This window comes from Macaca thibetana, chromosome 15, assembly GCF_024542745.1.
Source record: "Macaca thibetana thibetana isolate TM-01 chromosome 15, ASM2454274v1, whole genome shotgun sequence".
Classification (NCBI taxonomy): Eukaryota; Metazoa; Chordata; class Mammalia; order Primates; family Cercopithecidae; genus Macaca; species Macaca thibetana.
Genome location: NC_065592.1, coordinates 7059440 through 7068283, shown reverse-complemented (window position 1 = coordinate 7068283; position 8844 = coordinate 7059440).

Sequence of the window (8844 nt, the reverse complement as noted above, 5' to 3'; positions counted from 1 at the left end):
TTGGGCAACAGAGCAAGACTCTGTCTCAAAATAAATAAATACATAAAATAAAATAGAAAGGAGAAATGGACACACACAGAAGACATGTGGAGGGAAAGAGGGAAAGCAACGTAAACACACAGAGAGAAAGCCAGGTGCAATGGCTCTGTAATCCTAGCACTTTGGGAGGCTAAGGCGGGTGGATCACCTGAGCCCAGGGGTTCGAGACCAGCCTGGGCAACATGGTGAAACCCCATCTCTACTAAATACAAAAATTAGCCAGGCGTGATGGTGCATGCCCATAATCCCAGCTACTTGGGAGGCTGAGGCAGGAGAATTGCTTGAACCTGGGAGGTGGAGGTTACAGTGAGCTGTGATTGTACCACTGCACTCCAGCCTGGGTGACAGAGCTCTGTCTCAAAAGAAAGAGAGAAAGGGAGGGAGGGAGGGAGGGGGGGAGGGGGAAGGAAGGAAGGAAGGAAGGAAGGAAGGAAAAGAAAAGAAAAGAAAAGAAAAGAAAAGAAAAGAAAAGAAAAGAAAAGAAAAGAAAGAAAAGAAAAGAAAAGAAAAGAAAAGAGAAAAGAAAATAAAAGAAAGAAGACACAAGGAGAAGATAGGCTCTGTGAAGAGGGAGGACAGGAGTGACTCCGCCACACGCCAAGGAACACTGAAGGATGCTGGAGGTTGGAGAGAGAACTGGGCAGGAGGATTCCCAGCGCCTTCAGATGCAGCATGGCCCTGTCCACGACCTCACTTTGGACCTCAGGCCTCCAGAACTTTGAGGCAGAACGTTTCTGTGTTCTAAGCCGCCAGTTTGTGACATTTTGTTACCACAGCCCTGAGGAATTACACCACAGTTCTTCCAGTGTGCCAAAGACAGGAAGGATACCCCAAAAGTCGTGAGATCATGTTGATATTTCTTTCTTTTTTTTAACATTTTATTTATTTTAATTTTTTATTTTTATTTATTTTTTAAAATCATACTTTAAGTTCTAGGGTACATGTGTACAACGTGCAGGTTTGTTACATAGGTATACATGTGCCATGTTGGTTTGCTGCACCCATTAACTTGTCATTTACATTAGGTATCTCCTAATGCTATCCTTCTCCCGCCAACCCCATGACAGGCCCCGGTGTGTGATGTTCCCCTCCTTGTGTCCATGTGTTTTCATTGTTCAGTTCCCACTTATGAGTGAGAACATGTGGTGTTTGGTTTTCTGTCCTTGCGATAGTTTGCTCAGAATGATGGTTTCCAGCTTCATCCATGTCCCTGCAAAGGACATGAACTCATCCTTTTTATGGCTGCATAGTATTCCATGGTGTATATGTGCCACATTTTTCTTAATCCAGTCTATCATTGATGGACATTTGGGTTGGTTCCAAGTCTTTGCTATTGTGAATATTGCCGCAATAAACATATGTGTGCATGTGTCTTTATAGTAGCATGATTTACAATCCTTTAGGTATATACCCAGTAATGGGATCACTGGGTCAAATGGTATTTCTAGTTCTAGATCCTTGAGGAATCGCCACATTGTCTTCCACAATGGTTGAACTAGTTTACACTCCCACCAACAGTGTAAAAGTGTTCCTATTTCTCCACATCCTTTCCAGTACCTGTTATTTCCTGACTTTTTAATGATCACCATTCTAACTGGTGTGAGATGGTATCTCATTGTGGTTTTGATTTGATGGCTAATGATGGCCACTCTGATGGCCAGTGATGAGCATTTTTTCATGTGTCTGTTGGCTGCATAAATGTCTTCTTTTGAGAAGTGTCTATTCATATCCTTCACCCACTTTTTGATAGGGTTTATTTTTTCTTGTAAATTTGTTTAAATTCTTTGTAGATTCTGGATATTAGCCCTTTGTCAGATGGGTAGATTGCAAAAATTTTCTCCCATTCTGTAGGTTACCTGTTCAGTCTAATAGTAGTTTCTTTTGCTGTGCAGAAGCTCTTTAGTTTAATTAGATCCCATTTGTCTATTTTGGCTTTTGTTGCCATTGCTTTTGGTGTTTTAGTCATGAAGTCCTTGCCCATGCCTATGTCCTGAATGGTATTGCCTAGGTTTTTCTTCTAGGGTTTTTATGGTTTTAGGCCTAACATTTAAGTCTTCAATCCATCCTTGAATTAATTTTTGTATAAGGTGTAAGGAAGGGATCCAGTTTCAGCTTTCTACATATGGCTAGTCAGTTTTCCCAGCACGCTTTATTAAATAGGAAATCCTTTCCCCATTTCTTGTTTTTGTCAGGTTTGTCAAAGATCAGATGATTGTAGATGTGTGCTATTATTTCTGAGGGCTCTGTTCTGTTCCATTGGTCTATATCTGTTTTAGTGCAAGTACCATGCTGTTTTGGTTACTGTAGCCTTGTAGTATAGTTTGAAGTCAAGTGGCGTGATACCTCCAGCTTTGTTCTTTTTGCTTAGGATTGTCTTGGCAATGCAGGCTCTTTTTTGGTTCCATATGAACTTTAAAGTAGTTTTTTTTCCAATTCTGTGAAGAAAGTAATTGGTAGCTTGATGGGGATGGCATTGAATCTATAAATTACCTTGGGCAGTATGGCTGTTTTCATGATATTAATTATTCCCATCCATGAGCATAAAATGTTCTTCCATTTGTTTGTGTCCTCTTTTATTTTGTTGAGCAGTGGTTTTAAGTTGGATTCCTAGGTATTTTATTCTCTTTGAAGCAGTTGTGAATGGGAGTTCAATCATGATTTGGCTCTCCGTTTGTCTGTTATTGGTGTATAAGAATGCTTGTGATTTTTGCACATTGATTTTGTATCCTGAGACTTTGCTGAAGTTGCTTATCCGCTTAAGGAGATTTTGGGCTGAGACGATGGGATTTTCTAAATACACAATCATGTCATCTGCAAACAGGGACAATTTGACTTCCTCTTTTCCTAATTGAATACCCTTTATTTCTTTCTCCTGCCTGATTGCCCTGGCCAGAACTTCCAACACTATGTTGAATAGGAGTGGTGAGAGGGCATCCCTGACTTGTGCCAGTTTTCAAAGGGAACGCTTCCAGTTTTTGCCCATTCAGTATGATATTGGCTGTGGATCTGTCATAAATATCTCTTATTATTTTGAGATACATCGCATCAATACCTGGTTTATTGAGAGTTTTTAGCATGAAGGGCTGTTTGAATTTTGTTGAAGGCCTTTCCTGCATCTATTGAGATAATCATGTGGTTTTTGTCTTTGGTTCTGTTTATATGGTGGATTACGTTTATTGATTTGTGTATGTTGAACCAGCCTTGCATCCCAGGGATGAAGCCAACTTGATCGTTCGTGGTGGATAAGCTTTTTGATGTGCTGCTGGATTTGGTTTGTTAGTATTTTACTGAGGATTTTCACATCATTGTTCATCAGGGATATTGGTCTAAAATTCTCTTTTTTGTGTGTGTGTGTCTCTGCCAGGCTTTGGTATCAGAATGATGCTGGCCTCATAAAATGAGTCAGGGAGGATTACCTCTTTTTCTATTGATTGGAATAGTTTCAGAAGGAATGATACCAGCTCCTCTTTGTACCTCTGGTAAAATTCAGCCGTGAATCTGTCTGGGCCTGGACTTTTTTCGGTTGGTAGGCTATTAACTATTGCCTCAATTTCAGAGCCTGTTATTGTTCTATTCAGGTATTCAACTTCTCCTGATTTAGTCTTGGGGGGGTGTATGTGTCCAGGAATTTATCCATTTCTTCTAGATTTTCTAGTTTATTTGCATAGAGCTGTTTATAGTATTCTCTGATGGTAGTTTGTATTTCTGTGGGATTGGTGGTGATATCCCCTTTATTATTTTTTATTGTGTCCATTTGATTCTTCTCTCTTTTCTTCTTTATTAGTCTAGATAGCGGTCTATCAATTTTGTTGACCTTTTCAAAAAACCAGCTCCTGGATTCATTTATTTTTTGAAGGGTTTTTTGTGTCTCTATCTCCTTCAGTTCTCCTCTGATCTTAGTGATTTCTTGCCTTCTGCTAGCTTTTGAATTTGTTTGCTCTTGCTTCTCTAGTTCTTTTAATTGTGATGTTAGGGTGTCGATTTTAGATTTTTCCTGCTTTTTTTGTGGGCATTTAGTGCTATAAATTTCCCTCTACACACTGCTTTAAACGTGTCCCAGAGATTCTGGTACGTTGTGTCTTTGTTCTCATTGGTTTCAAAGAACATCTTTATTTCTGCCTTCATTTCGTTATTTACCCAGTAGTCTTTCAGAAGCAGGTTGTTCAGTTTCCATGTAGTTGTGCGGTTTTGAGTACGTTTCTTAATCCTGAGTTCTAATTTGTTGGCACTGTGGCCTGAGAGACAGTTTGATATGATTTCTGTTCTTTTACATTTGCTGAGGAGTGCTTTACTTCCAACTACGTGGTCAGTTTTGGAGTAAGTGTGACATGGTGCTGAGAAGAATGTCTATTCTGTTGATTTGGGGTGGAGAGTTCTGTAGATGTTTATTAGGTCTGCTTGGCACAGAGCTGAGTTCAAGTCCTGGATATCCTTGTTAACCTTCTGTCTTGTTGATCTATCTAATGTTGACAGTGGGATGTTAAAGTCTTCCATTATTATTGTGTGGGAATCTAAGTCTCTTTGTAGGTCTCTAAGGACTTGCTTTATGAATCTGGGTGTTCCTATATTGGGTGCATATATATTTAGGATAGTTAGCTCTTCTTGTTGAATTGATCCCTTTACCATTATGTAATGGCCTTCTTTGTCTCTTTTGATTTTTGTTGGTTTAAAGTCTGTTTTATCAGAGAGTAGGATTGCAACCCCTGCTTTTTGTTTTGTTTTGTTTTCCATTTGCTTGGTAGATCTTTCTCCATCCCTTTATTTTGAGACTATGTGTGTCTTTGCATGTGAGATGGGTCTCCTGAATACAGCACACTGATGGGTCTTGACTCTTTATCCAATTTGCCAGTCTGGGTCTTTTAATTGGGGCATTTAGCCCATTTACATTTAAGGTTAATATTGTTATGTGTGAATTTGATCCTGTCATTATGATGTTAGCTGGTTATTTTGCCCATTAGTTGATGTAGTTTCTTCCTAGCATCGATGGTCTTTACAATTTGGCATGTTTTTGCAGTGGCTGGTACTGGTTGTTCCTTTCCATGTTTCGTCCTTCCTTCAGGAGCTCTTGTAAGGCAGGCCTGGTGGTGACAAAATCTCTCAGCATTTGCTTATCTGTAAAGGATTTTATTTCTCCTTCACTTATGGAGCTTAGTTTGACAGAATATGAAATTCTGGGTTGAAAATTCTTTTCTTTAAGAATGTTGACGGCCGGGCGCGGTGGCTCAAGCCTGTAATCCCAGCACTTTGGGAGGCCGAGACAGGTGGATCACAAGGTCAGGAGATCGAGACCATCCTGCCTAACCCAGTGAAACCCCGTCTCTACTAAAAAATAAAAAAAAAACCTAGCCGGGCGAGGTGGCAGGCACCTGTAGTCCCAGCTACTTGGGAGGCTGAGGCAGGAGAATGGCGTAAACCCGGGAGGCGGAGCTTGCAGTGAGCTGAGATCCGGTCACTGCACTCCAGCCTGGGTGACAGAGCGAGACTCCGTCTCAAAAAAAAAAAAAAAAAAAAAAAAAAAATGTTGAATATTGGCCCCCACTCTCTTCTAGCTTGTAGAGTTTCTACTGAGAGATCTGCTGTTAGTCTGATGGGCTTCCCTTTGCGGGTAACCCAACCTTTCTTTCTGGCTGCCCTTAACATTTTTTCCTCATTTCAACCTTGGTGAATCTGACATTTATGTGTCTTGGGGTTGTTCTTCTTGAGGATTATCTTTGTGGCGTTCCCTGTATTTCCTGAATTTCAATGTTGGCCTGCCTTGCTAGGTTGGGGAAGTTCTGGATAATATCCTGAAGAGTGTTTTCCAACTTGGTTCCATTCTCCCAGTCACTTTCAGGTACACAAATCAAACATAGATTTTGTCTTTTCACATAGTCCCATATTTCTTGGAGGCTTTGTTCGTTTCTTTTTACTCTTTTTTCTCTAAACTTCTCTTCTCACTTCATTTCATTCATTTGATCTTCAATCACTGATACCCTTTCTTCCACTTGATCAAATTGGTTACTGAAGCTTGTGCATGTATCATGAAGTTCTCATGCCATGGTTTTCAGCTCCATCAGGTCATTTAAGGTCTTCTCTATGCTGTTTATTCTAGTTAGTCATTCATCTAATCTTTTTTCAAGGTTTTTAGCTTCCTTGCAATGGGTTTGAACATCCTCCTTTAGCTCAGAGAAGTTTGCTATTACTGATCTTCTGAAGCCTACTTCTGTCAACTCATCAAAGTCATTCTCCATCCAGCTTTGTTCCATTGCTGGCGAGGAGCTGCAATCCTTTGGAGGAGAAGAGGCACTCTGGTTTTTAGAATTTTCAGCTTTTCTGCTCTGGTTTCTCCCCATCTTTGTGGTTTTATCTACCTTTGGTCTTTGACGATGGTGACCTACAGATGAGGTTTTGGTGTGGATGTCCTTTTTGTTGATGTTGATGCTATTCCTTTCTGTTTGATAGTTTTCCTTCTAACAGTCAGGACCCTCAACTGCAGGTCTGCAGGAGTTTGCTGGAGGTCCACTCCAGACCCTGTTTGCCTGGGTATCACCAGCGGAGGCTGCAGAACAGCAAATATTGCAGAACAGTAAATGTTGCTGCCTGATCCTTCCTCTGAAAACTTCGTCTCAAAGGGGCACCCAGCTGTATGAGGTGTCAGTCGGCCCCTACTGGGAGGTGTCTCCTAGTTAGGCTACTCAGGGGTCAGGGACCCACTTGAGGAGGCAGTCTGTCCATTCTCAGAACTCAAACTCCATGCTGGGAGAACCACTGCTCTCTTCAAAACTGTCAGCAGGGATGTTTAAGTCTGCAGAAGTTTCTGCTGCCTTTTGTTCAGCTATGCCCTGCTCCCAGAGGTGGGACAGGCCTCCCAGAAGCAGACAGGCCTCTGTTGGGCTGCAGTGGGCTCCACCCAGTTCGAGCTTCCCAGCCGCTTTGTTTACCTAGTCAAGCCTCAGCAATGGTGGACACCCCTCCCCCAGCCTGGCTGCTGCCTCACAGTTTGAGCTCCGACTGCTGCGCTAGCAGTGAGCAAGGCTCCGTGGGCGTGGGACCTGCCGAGCCAGGCGTGGGATATAATCTTCTGGTGTGCCATTTGCTAAGACTGTTGGAAAAGTGCAGTATTAGGGCAGGAGTGTTCTGATTTTCCAGGTACTGTCTGTCACAGCTTCCCTTGGCTAGGTAAGGGAAATCCCCCGACCCCTTGCACTTCCCAGGTGAGGCGATGCCCTGCCCTGCTTCAGCTCACACTCCATGGACTGCACCCACTATCCAACCAGTCCCAATGAGATGAACCAGGTACCTCAGTTGGAAATACAGAAATCACCCGTCTTCTGCATCGATCATGCTGGGAGCTGTAGACTGGAGTTGTTCCTATTCAGTCATCTTGGAACGATCCTTTTTTTTTTTTTTTTTTTTCTTTCGAGACAGAGTCTCGCTCTGTCACCAGAGTGGAGTGCAATGGCACGATCTTGGCTCACTGCAACCTCCGACTCCCTAGTTCAAGTAATTCTCCTTCCTCAGCCTCCCAAGTAGCTGGGACTACAGGCGCCCACCACCATACCTGGCTAATTTTTGTATTTTTATTTTTATTATTTTTATTTTTTTTTATTATTATTATACTTTAAATTCTAGGGTACCTGTGCATAACGTGCAGGTTTGTTACATATGTATACTTGTGCCATGTTGGTGTGCTGCACCCATCAACTCGTCAGCACCCATCAACTCGTCATTTACATCAGGTATAACTCCCAATGCAATCCCTCCCCCCTGCCCCCATTTTTGTATTTTTATTAGAGAAGGGATTTCACCATGTTGGCCAGGATGGTCTCGATCTCCTGACCTCATGATCCACCTGTCTCGGCCTCCCAGAGTACTGGGATAACAGGCGTGAGCCACTGCACCTGACCATGTTGATATTTCTAATTCAAATTCAAAACTCACAGTTGTTTCCTCTGTATTTGCATCCCTTTTCTCCTACATATTTATTTCCATTGTCCTACACTACACATTAAATAGTTTCAAGATTAATTTTGGGTTTTCTTAGAGACAGGGTCTCATTCAGTCACCCAGGCTGGAGTGTAGTGGTGCAATCCTGGCTCACTGCCACCTTGACCTCCTGGGCTCAGGTGATCCTCCTGCCTCAGCCTCCAAACTAGCTGGGACCACAGGTGCACCCCACCCTGGCCAGCTAGTATTTTAATTTGTTGTAGAGATGGGATCTTGCTATGTTGCCAGGGCTGGTCGACTCCTGAGCTCAAGCAAACTTCCCTCCTTGGCCTCGCAAAGTGCTGGGATTATAGGCATGAGCCACTGTGCCTGACCTCAAAATTAACTTTAAAGAAGCAAAATCCCAGGGCTGGGCACAGTGGCTCACACCTAGAATCCCAGCACTTTGGGAGGCCAAGGCAGGTGGATCACCTGAGGTCAGGAGTGCAAGACCAGCCTGACCAACATGGAGAAACCCCGTCTCTACTAAAAATACAAAGTTAGCCGGGCATGGTGGCGCATGCCTGTAATCCCAGCTACTCAGGAGGCTGAGGCAGGAGAATCCCTTGAATCTGGGAGAGGGAGGTTGCAGTGAGCCAAGGTCGTGCCATTGCACTTCAGCCTGGGCCACAAGAGCGAAACTCCATCTCAAAAAAAAAAAAAAAAAAAAAAAAAAAAGCAAAACCCCAATCAATCTAAGGACTTTTATATTTATTCTTCCCCCGTATTTGTACAAAGCTCAAACCTGTCTTGACTCAAGTCTCATCTCAAATGTCACCCCTGCAGGAGGCCTGAGCACCCGTTATTACCCTGACCACTGCGCCCATCACATTCCCAACA